The sequence below is a fragment of the Notechis scutatus genome, chromosome 2 (genome assembly GCF_049901735.1).
Source record: "Notechis scutatus isolate UNSWTSFEM ecotype Mainland chromosome 2, rNotScu1.2, whole genome shotgun sequence".
NCBI lineage: Eukaryota > Metazoa > Chordata > Lepidosauria > Squamata > Elapidae > Notechis > Notechis scutatus.
Window position 1 is genome coordinate 141,210,063 of NC_142010.1, and position 17,275 is coordinate 141,227,337.

Below are 17,275 nucleotides of genomic sequence, written 5' to 3' on the forward strand. Positions count from 1 at the left end.
TAGTACATAGCTACAGTCTTACTTGTAAGCATGTGGCAGGGTTCTTTATCTAGAATACATTGGTCTAAAGTGAGAGGTGCCCTTTCTGCATATTCAGACGTTGTCCTCTTCGGTGTAATCAATCAATCAATCAGAATAGAACTGGAAGGGACCTTGGAGGTGTTCTAGTCCAGCCCCCTACTCAAACAGGAGACCCCTTAGTTGTTACTAAGTATATCTCTGGGGACTGTGAAACTGTAAATTAAATTAAATTAGCAATTAAAAAAACACTTGTGCTCTGTCTTAACAGTTGCCTGACATGTTTATAATTTCTGAGGAAATTTTCCTTCCAATAGAAGAGAAGAGAAAACTTTCCTTGTCAGCTTCTCTATTGTTTCGTATAATCTATTGAGAATCATCTATTGAGTGGTCTTTATGTCTAGCCTTCTACATTTATTGCAAAATAAAAGCAGCTGAATTAAAAGGGACTAATTTCCAGTTAAGTTCACAATACTGATTAACTAAGCTTCAGTTCTGTATCCACTATTAAATGCTATTATAGATTTATTTCTGAGTAAAGTTTCATATTGTACACACCTCTCCAAATTGAAATAAGAGTGGCCCTTATTTTATGAGTACAATAACTCTTACCAGAAGAGGGCGCCCTCACCTGTCAACGTTGGTAAAGATTGTTGTCCCTTCCATTGAACTGGAAGAACTCTGTTTCCAGCCTGCCTTCTTGGCCTTGGGCTTTGTGTTATCAATCTTGCAGAGGACTCCCAAAATTATATGCTATAAGGACGATCCAAATCTCGTCGTTCAAGAGCTTTTGGGAATGTCATCCAGACTTAGGTGTAGTACTAGTTTTCACCAGCAGAGGGCGGGAATCCTCTTTTTCTATCTGACTTGTTGCACTGCAGGACAAATAAAACAAGATAAAAAGAATATTCTGTATTGTGAATTATTGTATGATTATCTTGACAAGATAACCAAGATAATCATACAATAATTCACAATACAGAATAGGAAGAAAAACCCAGCAAGTGCACATAAATTTGGTGCTGAATCACAGAGGATGAAAGGTAGGCTATTATTATTTTTTGGCTGGCTTCTCTCAATAATGGTTCCTGAGGCTTTTTTAAATAGAGACTTTAACGCTATCATTTTTGAATTCTAGCAGCCAGCGTCTGTCAGATAGCCCAGTGCAGGGCTGCAACAACATTTATCAGGAACAGATTCCTGCTCATTGGATCACCAGTTATAATTATTGTAGTACAGTACATTATTTAGTCATCTCAGACGTTTACTAGACTGTTCCAGGTTAACCCATTTTTTTCAGCTTAAAAAATGAATTTTATATTTTCAAGAATGGGGACCAATCATTGTCATTCTTCAGTTGGCCCACTTAAATGTAATCTGAAATTGTTATGACACTCGTACAAAACCTACATTGGATATTGTCTACGCCACCTTAACATGATATATTTAGCTGAGTGTTCAGGATGCACACACTAAGCTAAGCCAGGCTGTAATTGTATGTATTTGGAGCATAAGATAGCTTAATATGTATATCCTTAGACCCATTGGGTCATACGGTATGCTGCAGCTGCCAAAACAACCAATGTAATTCTAGGCTGCATCAACTTGTTGCAGGAAATTATGAGACTCAGACCTTGGAATCCAAAAATAAGTTGGTTTTATTTGCGCAAACAGGTTCGGAGTATTTTAGCGAGAGTCACTTCTGAACAACTTTCTTATTGAACAGCACATGCCTATATGCTTCTCTAGAAGGGGCAAAACATAGAAATATAACTTGTCAGTCATTCCTTGGTTACTTTAAACACAGCTTTCCCCATCCCCTGTTGCTAGGCTAGGATGGTTGGATGTCACAAACCTATCTTGCTAAACTCCCTAGCTTGTGGTTTTGTTACAAGCGAGACAAGGTATCTTGGCAAATATGACTTTGTGACCGATAGATTATCCTTATGGTTTGGCATTTCACAGTTCCTTGTTCTTTCTCTTGCTAATACCACGTATTTCACTATCTATAAAACTTGTATCATTATTTCTCTAAAATTAATGTATTTTTATGTCCTGCCTTAAACTGAGTGGTAATATCAAGGCCATGTGAGATGTTAGTGCCACTTTATACTGCTTTGGTAAGTCCACACTTGGACTTGCATACTGGAATCACATACTGGATTCAGTTTTGGTCACCACAATACAAAAAAGATATTGAGACATTAGGAAAAATGCAGAGAAATGCAATTAAATATGATTAGGGAGCTGGAAGCTAAAATATATGATGAATGGTTGCAGGAACTAAGTATGTGACAGACTAGGAGTGCTACAAATAGCAGTTCTCCAATATTTGAGGGTTTATTCTAATAGCCAGGTCATTTGGAGAACCGCCTCTCTCCAATCACATCTAGCCACCCCATCAGGTCTGCAGGAAAGGTATGTTGCAAAGTCATGTCATCTAATAGGTTCCAGGAAGACAGCTGTTCTTTAGAATATCCTTCCTTTCCTCCCCCGTCAGGTTAGCCCCATCCCAACCATCTTTCTGAAAAGATCTTAAGTTTTCCAATCTGATCTGGGGAACTGTTAACACAGAGGTCTCCAAACTTGGCAACTTTAAGCATGGCTGGCTGGAGAATTCTGAGAGTTGAAGTCCACAAGTCTTAAAGTTGCCAAGTTTGGAGAACTCTGTTCAACAAGTGGCTGTATTGCTAAGGGAATGGAACACACTGTCCCCCAGATTGTTTTTAAAAATGATTTTTGTTGTTATATTCATGGTTATTTTGTTGTGTTATTTTTGTGTTTTTAACTTTGCACGCTGGTCAGAGTCACATACGTGAGATGGGAGGCTATATAATTTTTATATATATAATTCTATATAATTCTTTGAGAAGCACAAAGCCGAAGACACAAGCCTGAAGATGATGAATGAGGCATCATCGAAACGTCGCCTAGATACTTCCAATTTTACGCAGGAGAAAACCCGAATAACTAAATATAAATATAAATATATATATATATATATATATATATATATATATATATATATATATATATATATATATATATATATGTATATGTATATGTATATTATATGTATATGTATATGTATATGTGTATATATATATATATATATATATATATATATATATATATATATATATATATATGTGTGTGTGTGTGTGTGTGTGTGTGTGTGTGTGTTTTCTTAATTTTTCGTGGTACTTACATGTATGATATTCAGCTTTGTTCGGGTATTTTCCACGTCATTATAGTTGTGCTTTTAAAGTTGTAGCAACGTTTCGGCAGAATCTCATCTGATGATGGCAGATAAGATTCTGCCAAACGCTGCTACAACTTTAAAAGCACAACTATAATGACGTGGGAAAATACCCGAACAAAGCTGAATACCATACATACATACATACATACATACATACATACATTCATGAAGGCATGAATAGATGACTCCACCAGACTGTCAATTATTTGGAAGCCTGCACTCACAAAACAAAAAAATCTCCACACCACAAGCCAGGCAAACACCTGGGCACAAACAGACTCCCCCTGATACCTCCAGCTCAAACACACCCCAACCAGGCACCCAGATGAAACTTAGCTTCCTATTAAATGATAGCTGTCCATTTACCCGAAGCTAAGCCGCACTAAAGGCCTCCAATACAGGAAACACAATGTTGCCAGCCAATCAAGACAAAAAAAGCTACAAAACAGACAGAAGATATAAGTAACACCAATCAAGCAGAACAAAGCAAACTCCAAGACCAATAAACACAGACCAAGACTCCCAACCAATCAGGATGAAGAAAAAACCATTGTGACTCTGACCATATAAATATATAAATTTATTTATGCAACCAAACTTTGTTTATGAATGCATCACTTATTGTGTGATGTGGGAATTGGTTCAGGCTATTTCCTCATTAGTGATTTGTATCATCCTCTAGTGCCACACAACACAACTATTGTTGTGCCAGTTTTGCAGTAATGAAGACACACATTATATTGCCACGAAGGTGATTGGATCACACTCTAAATCACAATTCAGGAAACTGTTTTGTTTAATAAATGATTCACAGATGTGATTTTCCAATGATGCCAAGCCACAATTATGCCATGCATATTGCATAAACTCAGTCAATTCTGGCTTGTTTAAATAAACTCCAATTAAGCAAACCATGTTTTCATCGAACTATCCCCATCAACTTCAGCTACTTTTCTATCACTATTATTTTATTTACAACTTGGTTTCTAGCACCCCACCTGTTTAAACATACCTGCTGCTGAAGCATACTGCAAAAGTTTATACCTTCTTTTTGACCTTCGATTTGGCCCGCAAAAGTGTTACTCTGTTGGGATTTTGATAACATCTTTTCTTCATTATTTTGTAATCCTGTGCTGGGGTGGTGGTGAAAAAATCCCTTTGCTGGTGAATATATGATCTTGTCTAGTAAATAAAACTAAGCATTTATTTGGCAGTGCACATTAGCTCCTCTGCCAGACACTTGAATGACTTAAGAAAGGGAGTAGACGCCTTAGATGGTTGGGAACAGGGAGAGGATTGCTGCATTCCTGCTCTTTTCCAGACTATCTGAAGGCTGCAAGATGGATCCAACGTGGCACTTCTTTGTTCTGCTGGGCCAGATGTCTTTCTCTCCTTACGCAGATCTGCCCCACCTCATCTGGGGAGAGATGCCAGAGGCATATGCGAACAACCATGCTCGCAGCTGCATCTCACCTGTGGGGTTGGCAAGTGCCCTATGGGTTCCTGGCAGTACGTTTTGAGCTAGTCGGCAACCACACAAAGATGCTGAAGCTTGGGAAGATGCCAACACCTGGTTGGAGGATTCTTTGGCCTCATTATATACCAGCTGCCTTGCCAGGAAAAGGATGTATTGGGCCTATCATTTGGACTGCGGGAACAATGGAAAACAGGCAAGAACCACAGATGGCCCATTGCCAGTCTCTCGCTTTTCATATTCATACCAGCAAACGATTCAACCCAGCCTGAAAGTACAGGTAGATCCAATCCAGACCAGACTAAGATGTTCCAGATTCAGCCTGGTCCAAGATTTGAGCATAAGAAGGTCCAGTTCAGTCTTGTGATGATTTTTTCCATCTTAACTTGGAAGTACTGAGGATTGAGCCTGGAATGTCTGCCTGGAAAGCCGAGGCTTTGTCATGGCTCTTATGGTCCTTTTTGCCTTTTAGGCTGGAGGTTTTCCTTCCATTTTTGGATTAAAATTTGTGGCTGGACTCCCCCTGTTGAAAAGGCGGCTTTTCCCGCATGCACTGAGGTGGCACTGACTTACTGCCTTTGGGATAGCATCCTTACTTAGAATGGGAATTGATCTCTGGTTCTCATTTCTAAACTGTGAAAGGATTGCCTAATTTATGACTTATTTATGTTCGGTTCTTAGTATTGGCAATTCAGTTGTGTTTCCCATTAGCTTGCACTAATGTGTATCAGAAGCATCAGTGGCTGCTGCTGTCTTCCAGATGTTTTCTACTGCAGCTTCCATTTCCTTGTCATTTGTTGGGGCTGATGAGAACTGCAGTCTTAAATACCCAGCACCTCCATCTCTCAGCATTAAAAATTCCCAAAATGTATGTATTTGGGAAGCATTCCATAGTCCTATAACTTATCCTCAAACGTAATGGCTGTTACTCACTCCTTCATTTTGGTCTCCATGTGTAACCATCATTGAATGAGAGGAAACTGAGCAAGTGGCTGGAAGAACTATGTCCTGGAGGCTCCTAAGTCCTATCACTTCTGCTCCAGTGACTATCACGTATTGTTGGTATTTAGCACAGACTTTAGGCTCTATAAACCTTGCTCTGTATGAGATGGCTAAAAACAATATGCCAGAGAATGAAACAGTGTGTGAAAAATGCTTAGGACTTCTCAATCACTCCGCCTCCATTTGCAAATCTTATTCTACTTATGAGGTTTATTAAACACTAGACTTGATTATATAAAGCTGCTACATAAAATCCACCCAATTCTCTATTAAAATATCAGCGGTTGAATAAAAGGGAAAAGAAGAGATTCCCAGGGTTTATATGACTTTTCCAACTGGGGAACAAATCCATCTTCAGGTGTGAGAGCCATTCACTTAACTCTAATTGCTTTAGACTAGGAGTGGCAACTTTCCTAGCTGGGATCTGCGATTTAAAAGAGATTGTTGGAATGCAGGATAATATGGACAGAACTGAACTGAATAAGCTATTGGCAGAGTCTCTTGAGTTAGGAACACTTAGCAGTACTTAGTTACTTGTTCACCATCGCTCAGACCACCCACCAGGACTGAAGTGCTGTGTTGCCAACATGATTTCAAGTTGCTGTAAAGGCTACATGTTTTCAAGGAATTGGTATTGGTTGGCTTTTTTGTTTTAGTTTGGAGTGTATTATTCACCAATAGTATCAGCTCTGTATCATTATTATATGTATAGCTTTACACAAATAAAGAAAACAGGTCTTTGCCCTGAGAAGTTTATAATCTGGCATCTAGCCCAACGTCAACCGTGGCTAGGGTAATTTTCTATTCATTTCCAAATTGATAAACAAGCAGGAATCCCATTCCTACCCCAAATCTTCTCGGGCATGTTTCTTGGCCAGATCCACATGTACACAAGGAGGCAAAAGATCTATTGATTTCAGCCCAAGAATAGATATTTCAGGCTAATGTATTTACAGGCTCCTTATGGAAGAGGCAGAGGTCCTTTTGGGGTCAAGGGTAATTTTGAGAGCATTTCATGAGCATCCTCTTAACATGCTGCAATGGGAAATTTACTCTCATAAAATGGTGGGCAGGGTGAGGCCTATCAAAACAGGCTCATACTCCATAAGATGAACGAGCATCTCAACGTATCTTTGACCATTTCAGTGAGTACAAGGTAATCCTTGACTTACGACTGGTTTCTTAGTGATCATTCTGACCCACATGAAAAAGGCAATTTATGACTTGGATCTGAAGTTAGTCATCTCCTGACTGCACTTTGAGCACTTGGCAACGCAGTCACAATTGTAGCTGTTTGCAGCATCCCACTGTCACGTGACTGTGTTTTCCTTACTTCCATTTTATCACAAAACCATGCCAGGGTGAACGATGGGTTTATTTAACAACCACAGAATTCACTCTTACAAGCACCGTGTTCATTTAATGACAGTAGCTCCATTACCGTAACTCAAGGACTATTTGTAGTACCTTAATAGGATTCAAAGGCATACGTTCTAAATAAAGAAGATGTAAGAGGTCAGTGTATTTTCCTCTTTGAAATTATATGAAGCATTATAAGAGCCCGAGGGAACTTTCTGGATGGCCTGTTACTACTGGGGGGGACATGGTATTGCGTGTTCCTTGCAGCCCTGAAGAAGAACCAAGAGGCTACACGTCAGAGATTTCCCAACAAAGCAGGTTTAAAACGGGGTGGAGAAGCGAGAGTTTCAAGTATATAGATTACCAAGGGAGAAAGAGGAATCTTTTTGACAAGCAGGAAATCTCTAAATAAGGCTGAAGCCAATTATTCTCCTAGCAAAAGTGGATAGAAAGTAGACATTTCAAATAGGCCTCAGATTACAAAAGCAATGCAGGTTACTGACAGGAAGTTATTCATACGAAAAGCCTAGCAAATTTTGCTGAGTTGTTAGATCATTTCCATGCAAAGCTCCCCATAGATCTGCCTCTGAAGGATCCTCTATTTGAATTTTTAAAAATTATTTTTCTTGTTTTCTTGTTTCTCTGTGATTGGTACTTGGATGAGTATAGGAGGATAGGGACAACGAACTTATCCAGGATTTAGGAACAGAGAGAATTTTATTCAGTTTGGAGAAAATTTACTAGCATAAGTTGGTCTACCTCAGCTGCTGAGCCATGTTCTCTCTTGGGAATGAAACACAGAAATGCTGTTCTTACTTTTATTTTTTGAATTATGAATAATTGCTTATTGTACCCTATGACTATCATTAAGTGTTGTACCTTACGATTCTTTACTCTTGACGAATGTATCTTTTATTTTATGTATACTGAGAGCATTTGCACCAAGACAAATTCCTTGTGTGTCTAACCACACTTGGCCAATAAAGAATTCTATTCTATTTTATTATAAAAGTTCTAAGGAATAATGGTGATGGTTTCCTCTGACATCAAACCCCCCTCCCACTTCTCAACATGAAATAGAAGTGACAGAAGTGGCAGGTGTTTAGGAAGGAGGAAAAAAACCCTTTTCGAGTGGCCCAAGTGACCGATTTCAGGCACAGAAGCCTTTTGCATTGGTAACGTGTCTTCTGGACCACTTCTGCACGTGGATTTAGTGTTCTTCTGAAAAAATGTTAGACTCTTATTGAGAAATAGCCCAACTAACAGTTCATAGGTACAGAAACCCTTGTGAGAAGCATTCTGGATCGTGGTTTACCCTGCACCCTTCCTGTTACTCTGTCAAATGGATTAACAGGCACAGAAAAATGGCACAGGGTGAAATAGGAGGAAAATGTTTTATGGGCAAACTGCGTCCTTGACTAGCACTGCAAAGGAAGGTGATTCTGGTTCCAAGTGGCTATAGAAGGAAGCACCCAGAGGTAGTCCATGGAGTAGGTAAAATAGTGTGTGCAAAATAGTGTGTTTTAAACACACATTGGTTGTTTTTTCAAAAGAACATTTAATCCATGTTTAAAGAACAGGACAAAATGCTAAGCTTATAATGTATATGAAGATCCTGGATAAGAGGTGCCAGTGTTAAAATGGTTAATTGTAACTTGGTTACAGAGGTACAATAACGAGCCCTTGCTTTTTTTTTTTTGTTTGTTCACTCTGAGTTGGATTTAAAAAAATAAGTGTGAGACATGGGAATACCTAATTAAAACAGCCTTCTCCAACCCAATGCCTTCCAGATGTGTGGAGGAAGGCTTAATGAGCTCCTGAATTAAAGGTGGGATATAAATCTAATAAATAAATAAAACTGTCCTAGCTAATGGTTGGTGATAGATCTATCTTCCATAATAAAATCCATGCGTTTGTCATTGGTTCGGTTAGTAGCTGTAGTATCACTTTCTACCAGCAGAGGGTGGGTTCACAGGTCTGAAGATCTGTGATTGAATAGTTCTTTACTTGTCCATTTTCTTCACTCTTCCTTCACGCCTGGCCAAGGTTTTGTCATTGGTTGGAATTGCAAATAATTGCACTAAATAAAATCCTGAGCCCTGCATCAGATGCTGCCTTATATGTTAGCAATAAAAAGAGGCACAGGCATTTTGCAAAGTCAGTTCATTTCAGTTTAGAAATATCAATGCATAGTAAAAAAAAAAAGATCTCTTACACTTTCAGGAGCTGCTTTTAGAAATGCATGCAGCTGATAGGAAAAATCTCTAGTTTATGAGCTGTCGTTTGCCCGTCCCATTTAGATCCACAGAGCTCTTTATTTACAACACAGCTGGTGCAGTTAGTGCGCTCAACCTAACTCATCGGTTTGTTTGCGGGACAAAACAGGAAAGTGTGGGAAAAAACAATGTGTACCCAATTCTTTGAAGGAAGAGCATAATAAAAACAAGAGAAGAATTTAACTTATTTTAAGTCCTGCAAAATATCTTTCAGGCCTCCTGAGATGACATCTTGAAACACAAACAACAAATCATGCGTCAGGAATGGAAAACTCTGTACCTCCTCTTGCTAATTCTCTCCAAGAGAGAGAAGCTATCTTAATAACAAATCAGACTAACGTTAAGTCTATGAAAACTACTTTTTTCCCCCTAGAACCTGATACAAAACAGAGGCTTCCTCAGACAATGCAAAACTATGGGACTAGCATTTCCAGAGCACAGGCTGAATGCAGAAATTACTCTGTGTATCAGATCTGAGGTTGGACACAGATCCTTTTGCTCACAAACCTTCTCCTGTTTTCTCTCTTCATAACTTCAGCCAATTTCTGGAGGAGAAAAGATCTTCTGTTATTGTGGTTGCTAAACTATTGGAACTCAGAACTCTTGCCAGGGCCCTGGAAATCACCCAAGGAACTAACCAGGTCATTATGATTTATCTCCTGCTGATTTGGTCTTTGTGGTAGCAAAATTCTTTTTTTTTTTTTTTAATGGGCCAGTGACTGAATAGCTCTACGTGACTTCAGCCAGCCAGCCAGACAAGCTATAATCTGCAAAGGAAGCTAAAATAAATCCCTCCCTATTTTTATATTAAAGGGTTATATAATAAATGATTATTATGAATCATTTTAAATATAAATAATCTGCACAATGTAAAATAAAATATAAACATAATAATTTATAATGAAAATTATAAGTACTCTAAAATCTAAACTCAAAATCCCATTCATTTAATGAATATGCTGTAGGATAGCAATAGCAATAGCATTTAGACTTATATACTGCTCCCATTGTGCTTTGCAGCACTCTCTGTGTGGTTTACAATGTAGAGGCATTATTCGCATATTCACCCGCAACAATCTGAGCCCTCATTTTATTGATCTCAGAAGTATGGAAGGCTGAATCAACCTTGAGCTCCCTCAGGATCAAACTCCAGGCTGTGGGCAGAGTTAGCCTGCAATACTGCACTTTAACCACTGCACTACCATATGCTCTGGTTCTGCATTTAGATTATTCTTGTGCACATGAAGATGGAGACAATGTTCTGGCTCTGGGAGAAAATATTTAATTCTTGTTGGACACTGTGCAGGAATGATAGAGCTAATTGGGATAGTAGTTTAGGTGCTGGCCTAGAGATGATGAGTTCTAGTCCTGCCTTAGCCATGAAGGCCACCTGGGTGACTTTGGGCCCATTGCTCTCTCAACCAACTCATCTTATAAGGTTGTTGTTGGGAAATAAGGGGCAGGAGTATTAAGTAAGTTTGTTACCTTGATTTATATATAAACAAGGTGGGATAAATGACTGTGGCAATAGAAAACAAGGATAGTACTAAAAATAATGAGCACCTTTGTGAAACCCCAAAGCATCTGGAGCACTGCTTGAACACCATTGGGCATTGACAGCATCACCGTCAGTCAATTGCAAAAGGAAGTTTTACTTGAAAAGCACTTACATCCTACAACAATACTTTTGCCACCATCAAACATCAACATCTGTCTATCCCAGGTCCTTGGGAAGGGCTTGATGGGTGGGCATAAATGCCAAAGCCAGTCTAAACATCCTGGCTGACATTGGGACCAACCATGATGATGGTGATCAGAGGTGGTATTCAGCAGGTTCTGACCAATTCTGGAGAACCGGTAGCAGAAATTTTGAGTAGTTCGGAGAACCAGCAAATACCACCTCTGACTGGAGATGTTACAGTATCCTTCCCCTGCCACGCCCGCCAAGCCACGCCCACAGAACCGGTAATTAAAAAAAAATTGAATCCCACCACTGATGGTGATGTAGTCATTCTCCCTTATGAGAATCCCTTTGCATTTTCAAAGATCAAACAGCAGGGGGCAGCGAGTTGCTGGATAAACAGGGGTCATTCTGAGATCGCTAAGCAACCACTGTTTACACACACACACACACACATGAAGTCCCAGAAATATGTTTGCCCTGCACTTTGAATAGTGTCATCCTGATATCACAACCATGCTGAGTGCTCCACCTCATGAGACAGCAGGTGCGCTTCAGCAGGTGACCTGCAAGAGAGCCCCAGCAGCTCCCCAATACATTCTCCTCAGCCTCACTTGGTGCTGTTTATTTTTGTGGTGAGTTGCACAAGAATCCAGTTACTGGGAGGAGTTGCTGGGAGGGAGTTTAAGGACTGCCCTTTGAGGGCTTCCCAGCGACAGAGAAGTGCAGAAGAGGCAGGAATTCCCTCCACCCCAGCCAAACCCCGAAATTTCACCACCGAATGTTGGAGAATGTAACATTTGTGCTGTCCACAGGCAGACAACAAGCATCAGTGCTTCAAGGTGAAGCAGATTAAGAAACCCAAGTTAGGCATGCCAATGCAAGTAGTCCTCACTTAACAACTGCTTGCTTACTAACCGTTCAAAGTTATGACAGACCTCCCCAAAGCTATTTCTAACCCATTTTGAAGTTACGATGGTTGCACACATATTCCTGTAGTCACATGACCACACTGATGGCCATTTGTAGCATTTTGTGGTCAGCTGATCACAATTTTTCAAAATTTTTTGGCCAGTTTCCAGCGTGTACTTCCGGTTTCGGGGAAAAATAAATTGGAAAAACAGGTTCGCTTAACGTCCAGTGTTTGCTTAATGTCCACTGCAAAAAGGTGATAACATCAGGTGCAGTCGCATTGAGACTCATTTAATGACAGCCATGATTTACTACCATAATTCAGGGCTGAATTATAGCTGCAAGTCAAGGATTTAAGAGTTATAATTCTACTTTTATTATAATGTTACAGTAACAGAATCTTTTAAGTTGAAGTGCCTCTCCATTCCCTACCTTTATCTACACAAGAACTGGGGAGGGTTGGTCTGAGATTATATTTATACTGCAGACTCAAATTACATTTATACCAGTGGTGGGATTCAATTTTTTTTTACTACAGGTTCTGTGGGCGTGGCTTGGTGGGTGTGACAGGGGAAGAAGGATACTGCAAAATCCCCATTCCCTCCCCACCCCACTAACCTGCTTTCCAGCTCCGTTCTCCTGTGCAGGGCAACAAAAGAAGACCCAGCCAATCAGCTGGGACTCGGGAGGCAGAGAATAGATGGGGGTGGGGCCAGTCAGAGGTAGGATTTGCCGGTTCTCCGAACTACTCAAAATTTCTGCTATTGGTTCTCCAGAACTGGGCAGAACCTGCTGAATAGCACCTCTGGTTTATACTCTAGACACAGATTACATTTATACCCTGGGCTCAGATACTTTTATTTGACCATTGTCTTGGTTGTGGTTCTTCCTCCTATCCCTCCAGGTTAGTCCTTTTTCTCACTGTACCACTCATGACATCCTCAAGCACTCAGAGCTGCTTTCTCAACTCAGGCGACCCATGTGAATGAGTCAAGCTGTATATTACAAAGGAAAATCTCAGATTTTTCCTAGGGGATTACTCAGCTGGTCCCCAGTATAGTTTGGGATGGGTTGTTGAATATATTTATGGACTGGTCCAAACAATGTATGATTACAGACCGTTTGGTTGTCTTTAATTTCCCACAATGCACTTGGGTGCCCAAATACTCTGGGGTATTGTGGGAAATTTAAACGAAGGCTCAAAGATAGCATCCTGCCATTTTGTACTGTAGACCAAAAACAAACACCAATCAATATCAGACCTGGTTCAAACACATTCAATAGCTTGTTTATTGATTTATGTCAGGGGAGAAGAAGGAGCTGGAAGCTGTGTCCCCTTCCCCTATTCATGGGGTTTGACTGGGGGAGCTTTCTCCAATTTGGTATCCTTGGAAATTTTAGGGGTAACACCTGGAGGATTCCAAGCTGAAAATGTGCCGCTAAAAGAAAAAGCATCATGTAATTGCTGTTTCTAATCATGGGCTGAACCTGTAAGATGCTGCCCCTATCAAAAAATACCCCCCTGGATATGTTTCAAAACATTTTTAATTATTTCATCTTCACTTGCATTAGCATTCCAAAGCTGGGCACAAGAACTGGGGAGGGCCTTTTCCACATGGTTGTTGCATAAATGCATTTGCATTGGCTAATTGCTGCAGATCGGACCAATGATAAAGTTTATCTCCTTGCTGTTAAAAAACGTCGCTAGTTAATTCCCGCCTATGAAGCTGACAAGCTGAAAAATGGCCAGTTCTGCTCCCGCTTTGGAGAAGAAGAAAAATTAATAAAATTAAATATAATAAGGGGGTGAGAGTCAGTGCTCAATAAGGACATCTGTCTGCCTTGTATCTTTAGATGAACTGGGACAGTGCCTTATTGTAATGGGGAAAGAGTGGCTGGGAAGATCTTGCAGAGAATAAATGCCGGTACAGTTTGCTTTGATGGATTTATTATTTATTGAAGATTATACGCTGTCCTTTTAGAAGCCCACTTAGGGCAGTTTTACAAATTAAAAGAGTGCAATAAAACTATCATAAAAATTTCTGCAGTACAAATCACAAAGGAGAACATGCAAAAAGGAATCTGACTGAGCAAAAAAAAAAAACCCACCCACCCTGAACACTAGCAAATCAATGGGCAACCCAACTTCAGCTGAGACCTTGTCTAGTTCTACCCACTTCCTGACTGCAGCATGGCAGCTACTGCAGTTTTGACAGTTCACCAGATAAAGTATTTTTCCCCTAACCTGAGAGTCTATGGAGATGAGAGTCTCAGTCATCCAGGTCATGGTTATCCAAAAAGTGCTTTTTTTTTTCAGGTGGCAACTGGATTTCCTTGTTTTTTTGAACCTTGCTCACTATACAGGTAGTCCTTGAGTTGTGATCACAATTGAGCCCAAAATTTATGTTGCTCAGTGAAACATTTATTTATTTTTTTAAACAAATTTTATTAATTTTTAAAAACAATACACAAACAAAACGTAGAATATAATAACATAGAACATCTTTTCTGAAAAACAAATAAAACATCTTATTTAAAGACAGGATAATTCCAAATTATCACATTTCCATACAAGCACAATTTAATATGTATATTTATCTTATCTGTTCAACTTCATATCTTTTCCCAACTTCTCTTTATTTTTCCCTTTCCTATTCAATTATATTTCTTTTGCCTTGGATTGTATATATTCATTGTATCCATCTGTCTTATTTACAATTTCATTATTCTCTTCCAACATTCTTCCAGCGTTTTATTAATTCAAACATAGACAAACAAAACACAAAACATAAATACATAAAACTTCTTTTTGGAAAGCGGCTCAGTGAAACATTTATTGAGTTTTGCCCCGTTTTATGACTTTTCTTGCCACAGATGTTAAGTGAATCATTGCATTTTTTTTTAAAGCCAGTAACATGGTGGCTAAGTGAATCTGGCTTCCCCATGGAATTTGCTCATCGGAAGGTCACAAAAGCAAATCACGTGACCTTGGGACACAGCAACCGTCATAAACATGAGTCAGTTGCCAAGCACCTGAATTTTGATCCTGTGACCATGGGGGATGCTGCAATGGTTGTAAGTGTGAAAAACAGTCACTTTTTTTCAGTGCCGTTGTAACTTCGAATGATTACTAAATGAACTGTCTGTAAATCAAGGACTACCTGTATATCCTCCCACTTTTCAGGATGACTTCCAGCTGCTACTATACTTGTTGCTGGTTCCCTTCCTCTTCCTTTTTTTATTTTTAGAACTAAGGAAACAGGATTGGTGGAGATAAGGGAAAAGGCACCCCGGAAGGAGCAAGTTTTGGGGCACTAAATGTCATCTTCATCCTTTTTGTTGTGTAGTGGCCTCTAGAAATCTCGCTAAGTTTGGGCTGCAAATTACTTGGAAATGGAGTCTTGTTTCTATTTTCGGTGGGAAAGGATCATTAAAAAGCTGCACAGCTTTTTTTTTTTTCCTGGTTTAATAATAACATTAAAAAAATAACTTCTCTTCCCCTGAGTTTAAACATACAATAGCCAGCTGCAGCCCCAGTCCCGCTAGTGCAGTGTTTCTCAACCTTGGCAATTTTTAGATAGTTGGCAGGGAGTTTTTGGGAATTGGCACATAATATGTTATCGATCGTTTTCTTGCCTGATTGTCCAGCATCCCTTCAAATGCACCCTCGGGTCACCAAAGATTGCCCACCCTCCTCGTCTCCGGTGTCCAGTTGCAACTGAAAAAAATGTCATTAACTCAGGTCAGCATAAAGTTTGTCAGAGGGATCTACTGAATGAGTTTAACCGGGGCTGATCGGAGATGTACTAAAACATATTGAAGGAATCCACCTTGAGATATGCTGTGTTAGGGGTATCCCCATCCAGAGGTGGTCTTCAACAGGTTCTGACCAGATCTGGAGAACTGGCAAATACCACCTCTGACTGGCCCTGTCCCCATCTATTCTCTGCCTCCCAAGTCCCAGCTGATCGGCTGGGTCTTCTTTTGTTGCCCTGCACAGGAGAACAGAGCTGGAAAGCAGGTTAGTGGGGTGGGGAGGGAATGGGGATTTTGCAGTAACCTCCCCCCGGGAGTGGGGAGGGAATGGAGATTTTACAGTGTCCTTCCCCTGCCACGCCCACCAAGCCACACCCACCAAGCCACGCCCACAGAACCGGTAGTAAAAAAATTTGAATCTCACCACTGTTCCCATACATTCCAGCTAATAAGGGGAGCTGTAATGGACCACAGATGTGCCAGGTAGCCATAGAGGTAGCTGCGTGTAAGGAAAGAAGACACAAAGCTGCCTTAATATTGAATCAGAAGAATAATTTGAAGAATTAAAAAAAATTATTGTGGACTCCACCCCATTCTTAAGAGGTCCTTAAAAGGGGCGTGCATAAGCAAAGCAGCATCCCTACCGTCTCTGTTTTACTGTCCCCATTTATCTGTATTGACTTTCTTTGTTCATGTTTATGTTCATACCTACTCTTGTTATCCTGTACATGTTTGACAAACAAATAAAATAAGTAAATAAAAATAAATAAGAAAAAAAATGAAATGTTGATCTTGGTTTTGTTGATTAGAAAGATCTGGTGTTATAGAAATGGCTAGTTATATATTAATGTGCAAAAGCAAAAAGTTATATCTTGTACTGTGCTAGGAAGAGTTGGAAGTCAATGCCCCCTTTTCTTCCTTTTCCTCTTCCCCCTTGTATTTCACACCCCACTTTTCCCCCCGTTCCCTTTCCCTCCCTTAATTTCCCATTTTCGTTTCTTTTTTTGTATTTTTTTGTTTTATGTATAATAAAAATAAAAACATTTTTTTAAAAAAAGAACAATACTTTGCCTAGTTTCAAAATGCTTACAGCAGAATTAAAAACCTACGGTTCACCATAAGATTGGCTTAGGCTCCAATGGTTTCTCAATCTAATAGATGCTGGCAATTTATCCAGAGATGGCTTTGTGGACTTCTATCCAAACGCTGTCTGCTTACGGCTCTCCTAGGATTTCAAGCAGGATCGTTTTACTAATCCTGTCTTAAGTCCTCAGAAGAGAATCTGGGGCTTTCTGCAAGCAAGCTGATACCACTGGATTATAGAACGTCCCTTTTGAGTCTTCTCTGTCATGAAATGCAGCAAAGCACCCCATGACATCTGAAAGACAAATACATTTTTGGCAACCTTCACAGGTAATTCTCTGCTGCATCAGATTCCAATGCATTAGAAACAATGGATTGGGATCCACTGAAGCATAGGCAATGTTGGTTTTAAAACGCCACACAGCTCTTAGTGTTGTCTACTATAAAACTCA

The 17,275-nt window shown here is 39.8% G+C and overlaps 2 long non-coding RNA genes across 2 annotated transcripts in view; one reads left to right on the forward strand and one right to left on the reverse strand.

Annotated features, from left to right (window-relative positions):
* LOC148132283 (uncharacterized) overlaps window positions 1–17,275 on the reverse strand; it is a 24,069-nt gene continuing 6,794 nt past the window's right edge. Inside the window, exons 2-3 of the long non-coding RNA XR_015747802.1 lie at window positions 650–893; window positions 1–234 (exon numbers count right to left, since the gene is read on the reverse strand). This is a non-coding gene — a long non-coding RNA (uncharacterized LOC148132283). The remainder of the gene's footprint in view (window positions 235–649; window positions 894–17,275) is intronic.
* The window catches only part of LOC148132284 (uncharacterized), a 20,818-nt gene continuing 19,208 nt past the window's right edge, over window positions 15,666–17,275 (forward strand). Inside the window, exons 1-2 of the long non-coding RNA XR_015747803.1 lie at window positions 15,666–15,726; window positions 16,899–17,153. This is a non-coding gene — a long non-coding RNA (uncharacterized LOC148132284). The remainder of the gene's footprint in view (window positions 15,727–16,898; window positions 17,154–17,275) is intronic.